This window comes from Lepeophtheirus salmonis, chromosome 14, assembly GCF_016086655.4.
Source record: "Lepeophtheirus salmonis chromosome 14, UVic_Lsal_1.4, whole genome shotgun sequence".
In the NCBI taxonomy this organism is placed as follows: Eukaryota; Metazoa; Arthropoda; class Copepoda; order Siphonostomatoida; family Caligidae; genus Lepeophtheirus; species Lepeophtheirus salmonis.
Window position 1 is genome coordinate 37,857,687 of NC_052144.2, and position 18,693 is coordinate 37,876,379.

Sequence of the window (18,693 nt, forward strand, 5' to 3'; positions counted from 1 at the left end):
TTTTTTTCTAAGAAGTTAATTATTTTGATAATAATTTTTGGATTTAAAAAAAAATTTTGAACAGCAAATTGTACATTTGATTTTTTTTTTCAAAAAATTATTAATTTTATGATTTTTTTTTCAAAAAAAAATCCAAAACCCAAATCCTTCCTAAAATATAATCCTGTGGACGTCCTGATAGCAAAATTATATGATGTTAACTGTTATTTAAAATATTAAAGAATCCACATCGATAATGTTTACCAGAACCGCATCGGAATCGACATCGAGATTTTCTTTGGAATATTCCCATCACTAATTAATATTACTCTTTTCATAAAGGTGGAATATTTTGGAGGTACATATCAATGTATTTGTAATAATGTATAAATGAACGTTAGGAATGCAAATAAAGTTTATCATATGCTAAAAAATTTATGTTACAACCATTTGCATTTTTGAAGGGTAGCGAGTTTAAAAAACAACAACTATTTTTCAAAGACTTTTTAAATTATCACATGTAAAAATATATGCAGGGTGCGCAAGATATCTATGCTCTCGCTTTGGAGAACTCTCTCTTGGGAAAACACAAACACATTGTCAGCAGATTTTTTTTTGTTATATAGCTTAATCAAACCTGCACAAGATGTACTTATCAGTGGGATATAGAAGGACTCCAGGATTTGTCAAGGGACTAAGTGACAGAGGCAATTTTGCGCTTTTGGGCTTGTATACAGACTTTAATTGAAGCTGGAGGTGATATCATTTAATACAATTGGATGAGCATCAATGAAGCTGCAGAACTTCATGGTCTTTGGGGTGGTTAGCTCTGATGGGAACTTCATGCTTCTTCATGTATTTCCCCAATACCCCAGGGCCTACACTGATGCCTACTTGGATGTGCTAGAGACCAAGGTGAAGCCCTAACTCGACATGGTTGCCAATGGGAGGCCTTACATGGTGCAGTAAGACTCAACACCCTACCATACCTCGAAAAAAGTATCAAATAGGTCCAAAATAATTTGACGAATTCTACTTATAGGATCTGAATCGGATAGATTTTTTTTTGTGTGTGGGGCACGATCGAACAACAAACCTACCGATACCCGGCAACAGCAAAGAAGAGCTTATAAGTCGGATCAATAAGGATTTCCAGAATTAGTCAATAGACCAAGTGGTGAAGGCTGCTCACACTTCAGCTTCGTATAAAGGCTGTAATTAAAGCTGGATATATATTTTTTTAATAAAACAAGTCTGAATGCGTAAGGCTTTCAGAATCTGATTTTATTTTTTTAATCTGATAAGTGGTTGGAGAGAAAATTACATTTAAAAACATACTTTTTGCAGCACAGATAGCTTGCTCACCTCGATTTTATTATTTATCTTAATAAATAAACAATTTATGCAGTATAATTTAAAAATTGACGATAATATAAAAGTATTATTCCTCAATAAACCATTAAATATGAAATTTTATTTCTCTGAGCAAATTAAATTTCTCATATCTCTATAAATCACCTTCTGTTTTCAAATTATGCTGCATAAATGGTAGCATAGTTTTATATAGTTTTTTTTATTAATACAACCAAATAAATTATAACAAGATACAATTATGAATATTACACGTGAGTTAGTTTAAAATTACAATATTGCTTAACTGTCTATTGAACTTCTTAAAATAATTGAATGAGAGATTTGCAAGGCGAATATTATAAGATTGAAGTAGGAGGAGAAAGGATCTCGACTTGATCAATCACAATTTCTCGAATAAGTTTCCAATCAGGATTATACAGTCATTGGAGTTTTTAGGACGTAACGTGTCGTTTTAGTAAATCTGTATCATCTTTAACTACATCTTGAACAATGAGGAAATCATTTCACTCAGTTATTTCAACTTTACAGTTTGAGGTTTAGCCTTTGCTTGAAGTAAATTGCGCAACTGCTAATTCAAAACAGGTATTTAAGATGTAAGAGACCTGGAGGAACAGAATCATGTAAGTTGCTTGAACAGAAGATAGACCAGCATGCACCAAGAAGATGCTCAAATATCCATAGAGCACAGTCTACGACGTCTACAGCCACTGGAAGGAGAAAGGGCATATAAGATAAAGGCACAAATATGTCAGAGCATGGATTACTTAACATCTGGATAAACACATGATATGCAACCTCGTTATTAAAACTTTTAACTCACCCCTCAGTCCGCAGATGAACTCTGACCTCTCCCCCCAAAAAAAAAAAGAAGACAAATTCACAAGTTCTTTCAAGGAGCAAGACTTTCCCTTTACTTTCATGATCCTTTAAAGTGCTAATTGTCCGAATATCTCGAAAAAATTGAGATTCTTCTCTACCGAATCCAATAATATATTATTCGGTTTGTTAAATTATTTCCTTATTATTAAAAGGTTGCAATAATTGAATTTGAACTATTCATTGTCGTTGTCTCTAATTTTGAGACAGAAAGATTAAGTATGGTATGCGGACAAACTTATACATTATATTCGTTACAGAAATACGTTCATATCAATTACCTTTGAAATAATTTATGCCTGATTTTTTTACTTATTTAAAGAAATTTCTACTTCTAGCTTGTTTTTGTGTATATGAGCCACATATATTATTAGGCTTGTCAACTTTCATTCGGGAGGGGCTCTTTTTCACATCCCTAGATATAAAATTGATGTTGTTCTTTAACTGTTTCTAATATCAACAGTTCCTGCAATTTTCTTTGCACTATTCTTAACCATATATATATATTTTTTTTCTTTTTGAAAAAGAACAAGGATTTCACAACCTTTCTGTAGATGAGCGGTTTGATTTTTAACTTGTTTCGAATTTCGATTATAAGTATTGGGAAAAAGTTGTCATATGGTATGAAAATGACCCTTGAAAAATTGACTTGTCCTACAGGATCATCTTTAAGTCGTACATCTCGATCAAATAATGAAAAAACTCTTTACTTATTAAATATAGATACAAAAATAACTTTTTTGTGATTTTGCTGTCAATAGTTTTGACGCTCATTATTTTAATCTATAAAAAGTATAAAAAAAGTTGTCGTTTCTTTCCTAAATTGTCTTAATCATTAAAAAAAAAAAGGAAAAAAAGATAGTAAAATGTGATAATCTCCGTATAGCGCGCATTATTTTTTTTATTATTTTTTACATTTTTAGAAACGAAAAATCTAAAATAACTTATGTAAATCTCTGTTTTTCTCCATAAGGAAGCTTTAGAAAAAACTTTATTTTTGTTTGTGTAGGTTTTAGAATAATGTCCATCATAATAAATATATGCGAAATAATAATTAATACTGTATTTTAATCTTTATTGACGAAATAAACAACTTTTGTCTTCTTTTAAACATTGAATGAGATTTACTAACAAAAGAAGACATTGTAGTACAATAAAATTTTGCATAGCTAATACTTTTATAAACTAGCCGTAATCGAAATTTGAAAAAAGTAGAAATACAAACCGACCTAATTTATAGCTTTTGTACATAGGATATTTAGGTATGTAGATACATTTTTATGACAAAATCCATTTGTGTTTTTTTTTTCTATCTCTTTCTGTGTTTACAAACATATTTATTATGTTATTTTGCTCCTAGTTTTTGGTTCTCATAATAATAATATTTTCTGCTGTTCATCTGGAAGAAAATAGTTGGTGCCTACACAGCGACACAAAAACTAAAGAACCTTGAAGATTTTATTTTATTTTTTGCTTTATTTACTTAGCATATGTACATACATTAGGGCGGTTTGATTTTCAACTTTTCTCGAATTTCGATTACAGGTAGAAAAGGAAAATGTGGGATATGGTAATAAAAATACCTATGCAGAATATCATTGCTCTAAGATCTCATCTTTAGATACTAAATCTACTTCAAAGTTTGAAAAGAGACAAAAGTTCTTTATTTCGTCAATAAAGATTAAACTACAGCTTTCATCATTATTTGCCCAAAGTGAACTATGATAAACATGCTTCTAATCAATAAAAAATATTAGTATAGTTTTTTTCAAAAGCTACCCAATGGATCAAAAAGAGAGAATAAATTAAGAAAAATATGATCCTTCTTTTCTTTTTTACGTAAATGAATCAAATTTTCCTAACTTTATTCTCTCCATAGAAGAATTAAAAAAAAAAATATAAAATATTTTTTATAGATTAGACAAATGTCCATCAAAAATATTTTTTGCAAAACAACTAAAATGTCTTTTAAGTATCTATATATATATATTAAGTATATATATATTTTCGTACCATATGACAACTTTTCCGCAGTAGCCGTGATAGAAATTCCAAAAAAGTTGAAAAACAAACCCCTCTAACCTACGTTTAGAGCTGTATCAGTCCATAGTCTATAGGACTAAAGATAGGAGGGATCCCCATTATCTCGGATCCGAGTCGTTTCGGATCTTCAAACCTAAATACTCGAGGGTCCAAACTTTCGGATCCAGATGAAAAACCAAAATAAGACGTATAATTTTATCGAATTTATAAGCAGTTTACCCAAAATTTAGGCCTAAATAAAATAGGTTAGATTAGTTGGGATATTTCATAAGTTGAGGCTTGTAAAATATGCAAAAAATCCAAGTTGTACTCACCAAATGTGATGAAACATATATAATGAAAATTTGCAAAGGTATTTTAAACACTATGTAATCTTTCGTCACCTTTCTTTCTTCCAAGAATATCAAAAATAATAAGAATGACCCAACATCATTTTAGAGTAGTTTTGGATTAAACCTGGAATTTTGGATTAAAATGTTAAACTCCTGCTTAAATTGTAGTCTTGAAAAAAGGAAAATCATAAAATGTAATCCATCACCATTATAACTTCACAGAGGATAGACAAAAGGGATTCACGGTTTGTTTTAAAGATGTAGCCTTACGAGACAATCTTATCCATTTACTGATTCAAGATCCTTAGGTCTTCTTCCAACTTGTCATAATGAACTTTGTTTACAGATTAATGATGATTGATGACTCCCTCTTTCCAAAAATTCAATCATCGACAGATGATGATATACAGTTCTCACGAATCAGGGTTATTATATTTACTTGATATTATCTCATGTTTTGATATTTTCAAAAAAAAGTTATTTGTAAAAAAAATCCTCCTTCAAGGAACTGACATGGATTTAAAAATATATCAATACGTAGAAGGGTGAAATAATACGTATATTAATGACTTTCTCAAACTTTCCTCCTCGAAAAAGAGAAAAGAAAATGGCTCAAAATCAGTTTGTAGTATACTTTTTACCATCTATTTAAATGGCTCGTATACTAATTAAATAATTGTGCATGATTTGCAAAATACCAGCTAACACACAACATAACATATGGGCTGAAAATTCCCTGGCTTCTCACATACATGGTAGTTTTTAGTCCCCATAATTTTCAATTAGTACCAACCTTCAAAATACTTAATATGGTTAAAAATTCATGATAATTTTTTTATAGTTTGTGATTTATTTTGCTAATAGTAATCTAAAACAATTTCCTGCTTTAATTTTAAACTGCTTCTTGATGTGAAAAATATCTTTCAAACGAAGCAAAGGCTTGAAAACTGTAAATGAGTCTCCACTACTTAAATTGAATAAAAAAATAAATAATAATAATATTTTAAATAAACCGATTTTGAACAAAAAACAACGTTTTTTTCTTTGTTTAGCACATAACTTTTAAGCCCATGTGTTACATATTAGAATACATTCATAAGGAGGCCTAAAAGGTTTTTTTTTTCTTATTGTATATATTTTTTCCTTTTATTGTGTAACATCAGGTGGTATTTCCGAAGGGTTCTATTCCTCGGAAAACAGATTTCTATTTAAGTACAAAATTCCCATTTTTTCCCTTGTCGTGGTCATCTGTCATTTAACCTTTAATGTCTCCAGTCTGTAAATTTGATTTTCAAGAAGTCATCTGTGTTTTATTATAAGTATTATTATATTTTAATTTGTGTGTAAATGTTTGATGTACTTACAAATAAGGGTGTGCTCTTTAAAAATGTACATAATAATCCATTGATTGTACATTTGTTAATTTGGGTATATGTTATTGGTAGATTACATAAATAGGTTTTTTATTTATAAAAGCTTAGGATATTATAAATTAGGGATGCAAAGTTTGACTAAATATTCTATAGTGATACCCATCATAAGTATTGGGACAGCAACTTCAATATTATATTTCTCCTAGACGGATGTCTATTTTTTAACTTTGTTTCTTGCAAAAATATCCACACGACCTATCTCTTTGTGTTCTTGAGCCTCTAAAACGACATTATGAAGCCGGAAAAAACCATCATTTCGATTTATTTGGAAGTGGAGAGCTGGAGCTAGCTTATAACATCCACAACGATCGGGTGCTGGGTCGGAGCATTAAGGATATTACCCTGAACAAGCACACCCTGTTCATGGACCAAAAGCCGCCCTTCGGTCATGGTCTGAGCGGTCGTTATCTCCTGCGGGATGAAGGCGTCCTTTATCTTCATTCCCTAGGATGTGAAGGTAAATCAACGTGTTTATCTGGATATTTCGGTCCTAAGTATTTCCCTGGATCCAGAAACAACACTGAGAAGGGTATATTGCTTCCATCACAAGTTCCTTTTATCACATAATGCAAAGACTGTGCTGGAGTGCTGTGAAGCCACTTTTGAGCTCTTTTGGAGCAAGCCCATATGGCACTCTTTTGAAGGAAATTTCACGTTGATTTCAATGGTGTAACAATATGTTTCGAGAAAGGAATATTTGTGTACTTTCTTGTCTGTGGAGCTTGTCCTAAGACATATGGGACGCCCTGTCTAACGACATAATATATGTTACTTTTTTAAATGACAAACTACAACTAAATCATTTTCCCGGTACGTTGATCATAAATTGAGTTTAAGTTAGAAATTAAGTAAAATAGACCAAATAATATTTTTTGAGAATCAAATAGCTATAACCTTTAAGATGTTGAGTTCAATGTATTATAGCAGGCTAAGATTTATACTATAGAGTACTAATTAGTACTGATACATTAAAAAACATCACTCTCACAAACTCATACGTGTTTTACACCTTGTTAGTTAACATGGCTGCTATGCAAATGAAAATATTTACAAAAATAATTAACAAATCCTGGGAAATGGAAACACTTGTTGAAGCAGTTTACTTTGTACTGAGAATACAAAATATCAAAATATATTTACTCAATAACTGTGTTCTGAAATTTAACAATAGTATATTTACTGATAGAAAAATAATTAATAACTCAAATGATTTAAGTTTCAACAAAAACAAAAAAAAACGAACTGTAAATTTTGTGGTTGAAATTTCGTTGCTACTTATATTTTTGGTCACATAGAAACTATGCGTTATAAGCTCCATCTGTTGAATCCAGTTGATAGCTTGGTATTTACAGGTATCAACTATATTTCAACGTTTTGTTATTTACAAGTTATTTGTGTATTTTATAATGATTTAAAGAATATTCTTTCCTTTAAAAAATGGAATTGACTCGTGAAAACATTCGAAAAATCATTTTTTGTAAATTTCGACGTTGGTTATCAACACAACAGTGCATCAATAAAATTAATTCCTTATACAGCGATCATGTACAATCCTACAGTATAATGAAAAACTAGTATAACGAATTCAACGAGGCCGGAGTTCGTTCCACGACAAATTTAGTGAAGGTCGTCCAAAATAGATTGTACTGACAGAATACAGCGATGTTGTGCATGAACTAATAAAACAAGAACTTCATGTGACTTACCGGGAGATTAAGGCATCTTTGGGAATCAGTATAACTAGCATATACAAAATATTTCATAAAAATATGCCACGTAATTTAACAAATGATCGAAAGAAGGGCCGCGTCAATTGGTGCATGGAAATAATGAAACAATTTGAGAGAGGTGCATCAAAACCTATGTTTAATATTTACACAGGTTCCTTTTTTCTGCTGCAAGTCTTCAAGAAATCCGAAAAAACAAAAGAAGAGGCGATTCATTCTTTAATTATGACAAAGTAAGTGATTCCACTTACTTAACCTCAAACAAAGAACATTTTGGCAAGTCATCGTTTGGCATCGAAATGATGGTTCATCTACCGTGAAGCCCTGATTAAGCCACAATTGATTTTTTTTATATTCCCATACATCAAAAATAAATTATGTGGTCAGCGGTTTTCATCACTAGAAGAAGCCACTATTGTATTCAAAACCTAAGTTTTGGAATTACCTCAATCAGAATGGAAAAAATGCTTCGAAGACTAGTTCAAACGTATGCAAAAGTGTATTGATCTTGATAGAGAATATTTAAAAAAATATAAAGGCACCTTTGCTACTAACTCTTTTTTTTTTTTTCATTATAAAGACAGAAATATAAATTGCAACCTACGTAGCTTTTTTGATGTTAAAGAAGCAAACTTTTTATTCATCTAACGTCTTTTGACTGTTAAAATATGCTTGCCATTAAAAATATACATCATTATATTCTTTGTCAATAGGTAAACTTAAACACTCGGGAAGGGATCAAATACTTATTTCCTCTACTATACATGTATACAAGCATTGGTTTTCTTTTGATATACCTACTCCATCTTCATTCTGTAAAAGGTGCTAATTAAAAAATACACACCAGTCAAGAGAAGTATTAAGATACTCTCCTAAAACTTATGGAGCTCCCTATATTTTCCTCAACTAATTATGCTTCTTGATCTTTTTTATACACTGCAAATTGCCTTAGAAGTTACAAAAATAATTGATTCCCACAATTGATGAAAAATATATATTATAAATTCTATATGAAATACCATAACGGAGGCAAATACTTATAGTCTAATAAATTAAATGAAGGCTTTTGACTATATATTTAATATTCCTCTTGGAAAACTCAACTTATTCCAGAAATGTAATTATAAAAGTCATAATTGAGCAAAATACGAGGGTGGTATGAAAGTTTCCGACCTCAACGTGAAGATGGCAACCCTCTTAAATAAAATTCAGTCGCATCTGTTGCAGATCTGTTGACAGTTACCCACCAAAGTTTCAGTCTTTTTGATGGTACAGTTGTTCTGTAAAAGTCGTTTGAGTAAGTTGATGTGAGTTATTTTGTGAAAATGGACTAAATTGAGTATCGAGAAGTCATGAAATATTTGTTTCTGAAAGTTATCTTTTAAATTAATTCAAGTAATAAGAGACAAAGGAAAGGTTTATTGTGTTTTAATTTGACGCGTCTAAGTTAATCAAACTCGGAATCATTGAACCCAAAATAAAATTTGTCTCGTGAACAATTATTTTGCAGAGAAAAACGCCGAGTACTATTTGAACTGGTTACAGAGATGGGAGTATCCCTGGGATAAGTATGTAGAGTTACAAAGAAACTATGTCCAAAAACATAAATTTAGATAAAATGTCTTGTATCTTTGCTAGGTCGGAAACTTTTCAGACTCAGTCTATGAATTTGAGAATCGTGTATTTCTAATTTTCTTAATTTTTGTTCAAGATTATTAATTTACCATATACTTATTTTGTTAATCAAAGATCCACAATTGTGTGTTCACTTCTTTCGAGCTTTAAGATGATATATTCATTTGTTGAAGAGTGTGGAATTATTTGATATAAATATAATATTTAAATGAACTTAATTTCTGTCATTTTCGTCTAATACCCACTGAGATAAATGTAGACCGAGAAAAAATATTATAAGCCTTTCAGGCAAAAAGTGTTTTAATGTATAATGTTACTTGGGGCAACATAAATATACAATATGTAGATACGTTTAAGTTGCTTGGGTAAATGAAATATACAGAAATGGAGCGTGAAAAAAGAGTTGAGAGTCCTCAAAGAATAATATTTTTTATGTTCCTTAATTATATACAGATAGATGGAGTTTTCTGCTCCCTTCAAACATAGAATAATTAAAACAAACGGAAGGCTTGGGTTTAGTTTGAAAATTCCAGACCGGTCCGAGACTGTTTTAGCTTTTTAAAGTCTGTCCTAGAGAATTTTTTGGGTCTAAATTACTCCATTATTAAAATTTGTTCTAGAAAAAGTCATTCAGACCGGACTGAAGAAGTTCATTACTGGTCCTTATATTATATTTAGTGCTGCATCAGGCATGTCTACCATTCAGCGGTCTTAAGTACCGAAACGTCAGTGCTAGCCATCTATTTATTTTCTTCAATCCTTGCTAGGATTGAATAATGCAAAAACGAAGAAAATAATAAATGATAGCTAATAAAAAGTTCTAGTACCACATTTACTACTTTGAACCTAAGTATTAATTTCAGCTGTTGGAGTACCTTTACAAAAGTGATAGGGACCGTTCAAGTCTACAAATGTTATTCGGACCGAACTGATAGGACTGCAGTCTTCAATATTTTTTTAGACAGATCCAACACTAATTACATTATATTTCCCCTGAACCGCATACGATTTTTTCAAATTTTCTAAATAAAAATATAGATTTGTTCATACTCAGGTATCAATATATGCCAGGGCCGATGTCATCCCTTTTTAAGGGAGAGGGGGGGGGGTTTAAGCCCAATAGTTATCTTCACTGTAATATAATCTTTTATATTTCTAATAAAATTTATGTGTGTGTCTCTTATGGGTGTCTATTCCATTGGGTCTAGGAGGTTGAATTTTTTGAATGGGTTCCTCATTTGAACCTGGTTGGGTTAAGACAAGGGTCCTCATTTTTGGAGGGCGGGGTCATATAAGGGGTTTATTCTATATCCAGAACATAAAAATTGGTTTATTAGCTCAATGAGACTAGATAGGGGTTAATTTATAAATCATAAAGTGGCCGGCGTTCCATAGAAAGAGTACAAATAAGGACATTTTCTAAATTTATTCAAATTTAGACAAAGTTATGGGTAAAACGAGAAATCAGTAAAAATTGCACTTTCGTTTTTTGTTTTTTTTTGTATTTGCATAAAAATTGAAGAAGATGATGGAATATTGGTTTCTAGAAATTTGTCTGGAGATTCATTTGCATATATATTTGATAAATAAAAATTGATCATTTTCTAAAAAAAAATTCTCAACTATTTTCATTTCCTCCCTTTTTTCATAAAGATCAAGTTTTAATTTACAAGAATTAAGAAAAGTTATATAATTATCTTATTATATATTATCTTCAACTTCCGTAACATTTTAATAATCAATCATTTGCAAAAATGAACAAGTCATCAAGCATGATTTGTTTGACAACATTGTTTTCCATAACTACTTTGATTTTGAAACTACGAAAAAAATCTAAATAGGTTTATTTTCCTCTTTGCCTACTTTATTTTAGAACTTTCACAAAGTTCGCTAGCAATCAAAAAGTTTAACTTTGGATTTATATTTCCATAGAGGAAAATATACAAACATTTTTTATTCAACCTTCTGAGGTCCATCATGTGTTTCCAGAAATATAAATATTGATTATTCCTTATCATGTGGCTTGTTATCATATCTCTTTATTTTCAAAAATCAATGTTTCCATAACATTGATTTTTTTTCCAATTTAAAAAAAATAATATTATATTTAGTTACATAATATGTAAATTAAGTAAGTTTGAAAAAAACGGTTAGTGTTCATCTCACGCTGCTAAAAAAGAAGGATCTTCAAAAACAAGAATAACCCAAGAAACTTTTATCGGGCACCTTAAAAGAAAATATAAACAACTTTCTAAGATTTTGAGTCCATATATATATTCATGTTTATGAATATATATATGATGAGGTAAAAAAGAAAAAAGAAATGCTCCATTGATTTTTTCACATTATATTTAGATACAGCCCAATATTTTTTATAGTCATATTTCAATCAACTCTAGCCTTTGCATTCAAATTTCCAGTATGAATAGAACTACCCATGAATTTGATCTATATATTCAAATCTTCCTGGGATGTGTGATACTTAATTTGTTTCTGATATGACATCATTCAATTATAATAATCCATCAATTTACTTATTCCGTCAATCTTGATTTTTTTGTATTTTAAGTGACGTTGGGGGGGGGGTAAGAAATGATATATAATTCATAGAAAAATTCAAATGTATGTAATCCAGACTCTATTTTTAAACAAAAAATATTTCAAGATAATTTTTGTGTTAACAGGTCAAATGTATAGTTGAATAAATTTAAAAGCACTTTCTATTTATACCAAAATGCCAATATAAAAACAGTGTTCAGTGTGCAAACTAAAATCAAATGGGCCAAACTTTAGGATGAATGAAAAGGAGAACAATAGTGAGGTTTATCAGAGACTTCTTTATTCATATATCTTATGGCCTCCAACCCTGGCCTAACAACACTGCAACACTTCTTCTCTACCCACTACTGCGTTACAGAGGCTTTGTGGTCATTCACATTGCGGTGAGGGGTAGAACAAGCTCCCTTCTCGAATCCACTTCAAATGGAATAGTCGAAGGAAGAATAGTTTATGGAGGAAACACATTATTTGACCCATTATGCTTTAAACAAGTCAAAAATTTCTGGCCTCTCTTGAACCAGTTGACCCAGTTGCTGGCGAAGCACTTGCCAATCTTGTCATACATAAGAGGTCTTCCCCAAATCTTTCCCATATCTCCTCACAGTTCAGTCACTGACATTAAGAACCTTGGCTGGCTGTCTCATCAACTTGGCTGGACTTTTGGTGATCAAAGTGTCCACATCCTCTATTATCCAAATTTTTAATAGTTTTATTATTGTTTATTCATCAAAATAGTCTCTACTTTTTACTTTGCAACCTAGTATTTTAAAGTAGTAACCCTAGAGTAATACAGATTGATTTAAAGTTAGGTCCTTGATTTGACCTCGCACATTGTATTGCTCGTAAAAGGTTGTAGGTAGTTTTTTTCTTATTGCTTTTTGATTCTGTGGTCACCCTGAATTATTTTTTTTTATTGTGACCTTTTACTTTTAGTTGCATGATAACAATTTTTTACATCAGTATATAAATTAACTATATAAATATATTTATAATAAACCATATTTTTATATTATTCGTTTTCATGATATTTTGTAGCAATACTTGTGAGTACTTATAAAAGTATTGATATTTATAAGGTAATTAGTTTGAAATATAATGATAGTACTTGTCTGTATTTTTTGCAACAATTATTCATTAATGTCACCCTTCAAATTTTGACTCTGTTCTCGTAAACCAGGGAGGGTTTTAACACTTTAGAAAATCAAGTTGGAGTTATAAATTAAGAAAAATAGAACACATAATATTTTTATGAATAAGTAGTTATATATTTTAATGAGTTAAGTAATTAACTGCCAATGTAATACAGTGTATTATAATGTAATAAGATTTACATATGCATATTTTAAAAGGTTCTAGGAATATTGGGAGGAAATTGCTCGAAGACACTTTTGAAATAAAATACAAGGGTGGTTTGAAAAGTTTTAGGCCGAACAATGATACCAGACATTTTTATGTTGTTTTTTTTTTTATTTTTCATCATAGTCTCCTTGTAACTCTACACACTTCTGCTGAAATGCTCCCCCCATCTCTGTAGACCGTCCAAATAGTACATGGTGTATTTCTTTAATATGAATATTCCTTTTTTATGAAGTCAGTGGATTGCCTCTTCATTTGACAAAAATCTTTTGAGTCCCCTGTTTGGGCTATATTTTTGTTTCGAAGTTATTCACTTACAGTAATTAATCGGCCCAAAAGCACGGATTTATTGTGTCTACACTGCAACATGAGGACGATACTCGATTTGGTCCATTTTTGCAAAACAACTCACATCAACTCACTCAATCAACTGCTACACAACAACTGTGCCCCCAAAATGGCTGAAATTTTAATGAGTAACTGTCACAGATGCTAGATAGGTGTGACTAGTTTTTATTTAGGAGTGATTCACATTGAGGTCAAAAACTTTCCACACCACCCTCGTAAATGAATATCTTTTTGGAGATTTTGGAGGGTGGTGTGTTTCTATACTGAACATAATTATGTACATTGTACATATATTTTTTAAAAGGGCACATTATATATTTATGAGGAATTAACCACAAAATGCTGCACATATCTATATATATGTATGTATTTTGTTATTCACATAAACATATCATTATATGGACTGATACGTCTTCTTCCCCTTTCCAAGAAAAGATGCTATAAATATTTTCCAGGACATTAATCACTTCTCACTCTCAATTTGTGTTTTTTTATTTTCATATTGCACTTTTTCTTTGCTTACATTCTGCCCATTATTTGATGTTTCTACAATGGATATAGATATAAGAAGAATCTAGACCCCCTTCGCCAAAAAAAAATAGGGAGGTTTGTTTTTCAACTTTTCTCAAATTTTGATTAAGACAAGAGACAAATCATTGGCTCGAGCATTTTTTCCCCTAAATTCTGCCCTCTACTTTGAACAACTCGAAGGTTTGAAGGTTCTTATGTATCCACCCTACAGTTCAGACCTGGCACCAAGTACCTTTTCTTGTCTATAGCTAACACGCTTGGGGGTACCAATTTGGCCTCAGTAGAGGGGCTGGTAAAATTGGTTGTCCTAGTATTTGGTCAATAAGGACAATGGGTTCTAAAGAAGGGTATAATGAAGTTGCATTCTTGTCAGCAACAAGCTATTGAACAGAACAAGCCATCTTTTCCTTACATTGGATGATTGTAACACATATTGTAAAGCACTGAAATAAAGTGTAAAATACGAAATTACTTTTCCCTAACCTATCATGTATTGACTTAATAAAACAAGTCATTTTTTTTTTCAAACTGTGACCTAAAGATGGCATCGCTGAAAAATGAAATTTTGCAAAGGTCATTTTCATACTCGAACTTTTGTTCAAAAAACATAATCAATTATAGGATCTGAATTCCTTATACAATTAACTAATAAAAAACAATCACACAAAGGCATGTTAAAAAACACCATCCATTTAGAGCAGAATATGGACTGTAATTTCTTAAAAATCATGATTTGTAATTTGGCAAAAGGTTGCCATTTAATTCAAATCGGCAGAGGCTCGTAGTTAAGACCATTAAAGTTTTCTGCGTGCGTGTGTCTTTTTAAATATATATAGTACATTCCAAATGCATCTCCGTACACCAGGTTGAATTTAATCTCAATAAACGTTATCAAGTTCAAAAAACAATAAACAAACAAACCACTACTCTATTAAAGAATCTTCCTCAAATCCACACCAAAATTAAACCATCTCATAAGACCCATTCAATATCGTTTCTATAAGCACATACATATATTTGGGATATTGTATTTAAATATTATGACTTGGCAATAATGATTCTTTGAAGAAAAAAAAATTCTATATTGTACATATAAGAACGAATCTTGGCAGAGGGCGAATGGAAAAATCAAATGAAGAAAAAGAATCATTTGTTTGAGCAAACTTTCATAAAGGTATTTGCTTTTCTTCAGATACAAGTTGTGTGTACGTACGTCTTTTTCTTTCCCTGCCTTTATCCTTCATTAACTGATGACCTTTTACTTTATAGGTCTGGAATATGGGGTAGGGGGGGGGAGAGTCAAAATGAGCCAAAAAATGGGATAGATTACTGTTAGTAAAACATTTATTAATTGTACCATGAACGTTTATAGATGGTACATAGCCCTCAGATTTTACGTACGTAACCCCAAACCCAATTATGAAACAATATGTCAATTTTTGGTAGAACAAGAACAACAGTCAAAGTCAATGTCTTATTGCATATTGGGCCTCCCCTATTGTTCTTAAGCCAACAAAATGAGTTTTTACCGATAAAGTCACGAAGCCGATATTTTAACCTCAAAAAAATTAAACATGTCCTTTCTCAATTTCACTTAAATTTGTATATCTTAATTTGTAATATATCATAAACGTATAGAATAAGCTTTTAGAGATGCATACGATTCCACTTAATTACTACCTACTAAAAACCAAGCATATATATTGCAAAAACTTGAGTTTAGTATTTAGTATATTGTATTTAAGTGGAATGGAGTGCATCTTTAAACACTTATTTTGTATGTTTATAATTTATAACAAATATTTACCTCGAGGTCTTATGGGCAAAAACTCCTTTTGTTGGCTTACACATACAATGAAATACATCAAAAGAATAAAATAATTATCTATTAAATGATTTTGAAAGAAGATCGATATCTTCAAAATCATTCAAAAAGCAGCTATTTAAAGATAGTGTAGGTTCCTTTGAGGAGAAAACTTTAGAGGCCTCTAAATCCTGAACCGGAGGGCAACAAAAGTCTAAAGCTCTGGATTTTTGAGTTCTTAACTAATGATAAAATATGTCCTAAATTTGAAATTCCCAAAAATCGAAGATGAAGCTGTTTTTGAGTGATTGATTTGGCTGGGAATGACCAAATAAGTAGATTTTTGGTGGAGAACAGGCAAATTAGAATATTGCCCTATTGCCCATTAGATATCTCCCTAGTGTCCATATCATTTTTAAAAGATTTTGTGGAGTATGATTTCATAGTTCTACTTAGCCTATTTGTACAAAGTTTTTAACGTCATATCTGAAGGGTAGTTTTTATGAGACTCTTGTACAACTCAAGCCCAATGGAAACGTTATTAATTAATTATTTTATATGAATGAAGAGTTGAGCTCAAAGTTAGAGAAATGTTAGATTTGATACTGAGATTTATTTACACATGATCCATTCATTATGAATTTGCAGAGGTCCGAAAATGATGACACATATGTATATTAAACTTTTCTCTTTAATTTTTAATTTTTATTAAAGTTAAATACTCAACCAAAAAGCGACCTAAAGGCCCAACGGAAAAGTGACACGGGCCATAGGAAAGGTTTCATAGGGCAATTTAGTGTAGTTCAACCCCCCCATTGCTCCACTAAAAATCTACCTACTGTGAACATTTTCTAGAATTGCCCCATTTCTGAGTAGTTTAGTAGGTTGAACAGGAGTTAAGCACTTTTCCTCCTAAATAACGTCATTTTATTCAGTCTACTGTTGGCAGCTAAGTAACTTTGGATACTTTGGAATTGGCATTCAGTATGCCAATATCGTTTTGTATCTAAAAAATGATTTGAGAAATTAGAAAACTTAACTTTTTGTATATGCAAATGAGAAAAATAAGAGCGGAACTAATATTATATATTTTAATTTATGGATTGTAATCCAGACAAAAATCCTCTTAAAAAAATGTCATTATTCTACGTGGGTATTGTAGCCAAATACAACTAAAAGCATCACCTTATTTTCAACAAAAATGTTACTTGTATTCAAAGTGTATCAAGAAAGAAATAGATTTTTATATGTATACTTAATATGTAATTAAATTTTTACCATATTTTGTCCATTAAATCATTCATATGTCTTGGTTTTTACACATCTATTTTACCATAAAGTCAAATTATAGCGTCAATAGTTATTATTTAAAAAAGAAAACAGAGCATAAATGTAATCATTTTTTCCCCTGAATATATTTTCAATGAATTTTCTACATATCTTTTTGAATGTACATATTTGTATGGTAAATTGTTAAAATTTACAAAGTTGCTTATTGAGTAAGAAAAATGGTTTCTAAGTCAAAATTGTACTCTCTTGAGTCTTTGGGGATGATGTTTTGTCTCTCTAAGCCAAACTTCCCAACTTGTGGGGCACGATCCCAACCTGTGGCTCTCAATCCCAAATGGGGTCGCGACACCAATGAAAAGAGTTAGTTAATTGATTTTAAACACGATGAAAAACATATTAAGACAGTTTTTATAAATTCATACTATGAAACTAAATTTAACAGTTACTTAAGTCAATCAACACAGATGAGCCAGTATTGAACATGATAGGTTTCTGTTTCGTTTTGGGTTGCGCCACTGATGTTCTTCCTTCTATCGGGATTGCCAAATTAGCCGATTCTCCAATATATTAGCCAAATCGGCAACTGGTGGATGTTTTTTTCACGTAGTAGATAGATTTATTGTAAGAATACCGTGTCAATGATGATCAAGGCTGTTGTTAAGAAGTCAAGGAGATTTGCTTTAAAGGCAATTCTTGACTCAAAAGTATCAACAATTTCGTATGATGCGTTATAGGGGTCTTCCTAATAACATCATACATTTTTTTATTTGTCTAAAAAAATTCAAATCACAATTTGGAAAGAAAATTATAAAACACTTTTTGAGCAAATTATACAAAAAAAAAAAAAAAAAAATCATAAATAGTATTTATTGGAATGGCAAAGAGGAACACAAACTTACCAAACTAAAATTCCTACTTGCAAAAAAAAAAGTTATGGAGAATAAAATCGTCGAAAAAATAACGATCGATAAGTGGTTCATTTCTGTAAATATTGTTAAAATTATATGATAAATTGTTCTGGAAATTGAAGATATAGTAATGTGGTAAAATTGACGATTGATGGAAAAAAAGAGAGAAAAAAATTATAAAAATGATAAAAAAGAGAGAAAAAAAATATAAAAATGATAAAAAAGATCTTTAAAAAATCACAAATATTTCAGTTGAGCATCAACTTTTTTTAGCTAATTTATATGTAAACAAATTTCCAGCTCAATTCTTACAAACTTTACTTAATTTACGAATCCAATTGGAAATTCATCTTCTTGTAATTGGAAATAACCAAATTGCAATTTACATCGATTTCCTTTTTTGCCCTTAACTTCTGATGGAAAATTCAACAGCTTATCTAGTCTTCTTGTGCTTCATATTATTTTTTTGAGTGTGTTTTGGATATAGAATAAGCCCCT

General features: G+C 30.7%; 1 protein-coding gene across 1 annotated transcript in view; it reads left to right on the forward strand.

Annotated features, from left to right (window-relative positions):
* LOC121129187 (uncharacterized) overlaps positions 1-18,693 on the forward strand; it is a 60,085-nt gene that overhangs the window by 24,120 nt on the left and 17,272 nt on the right. The window lies entirely within an intron of this gene.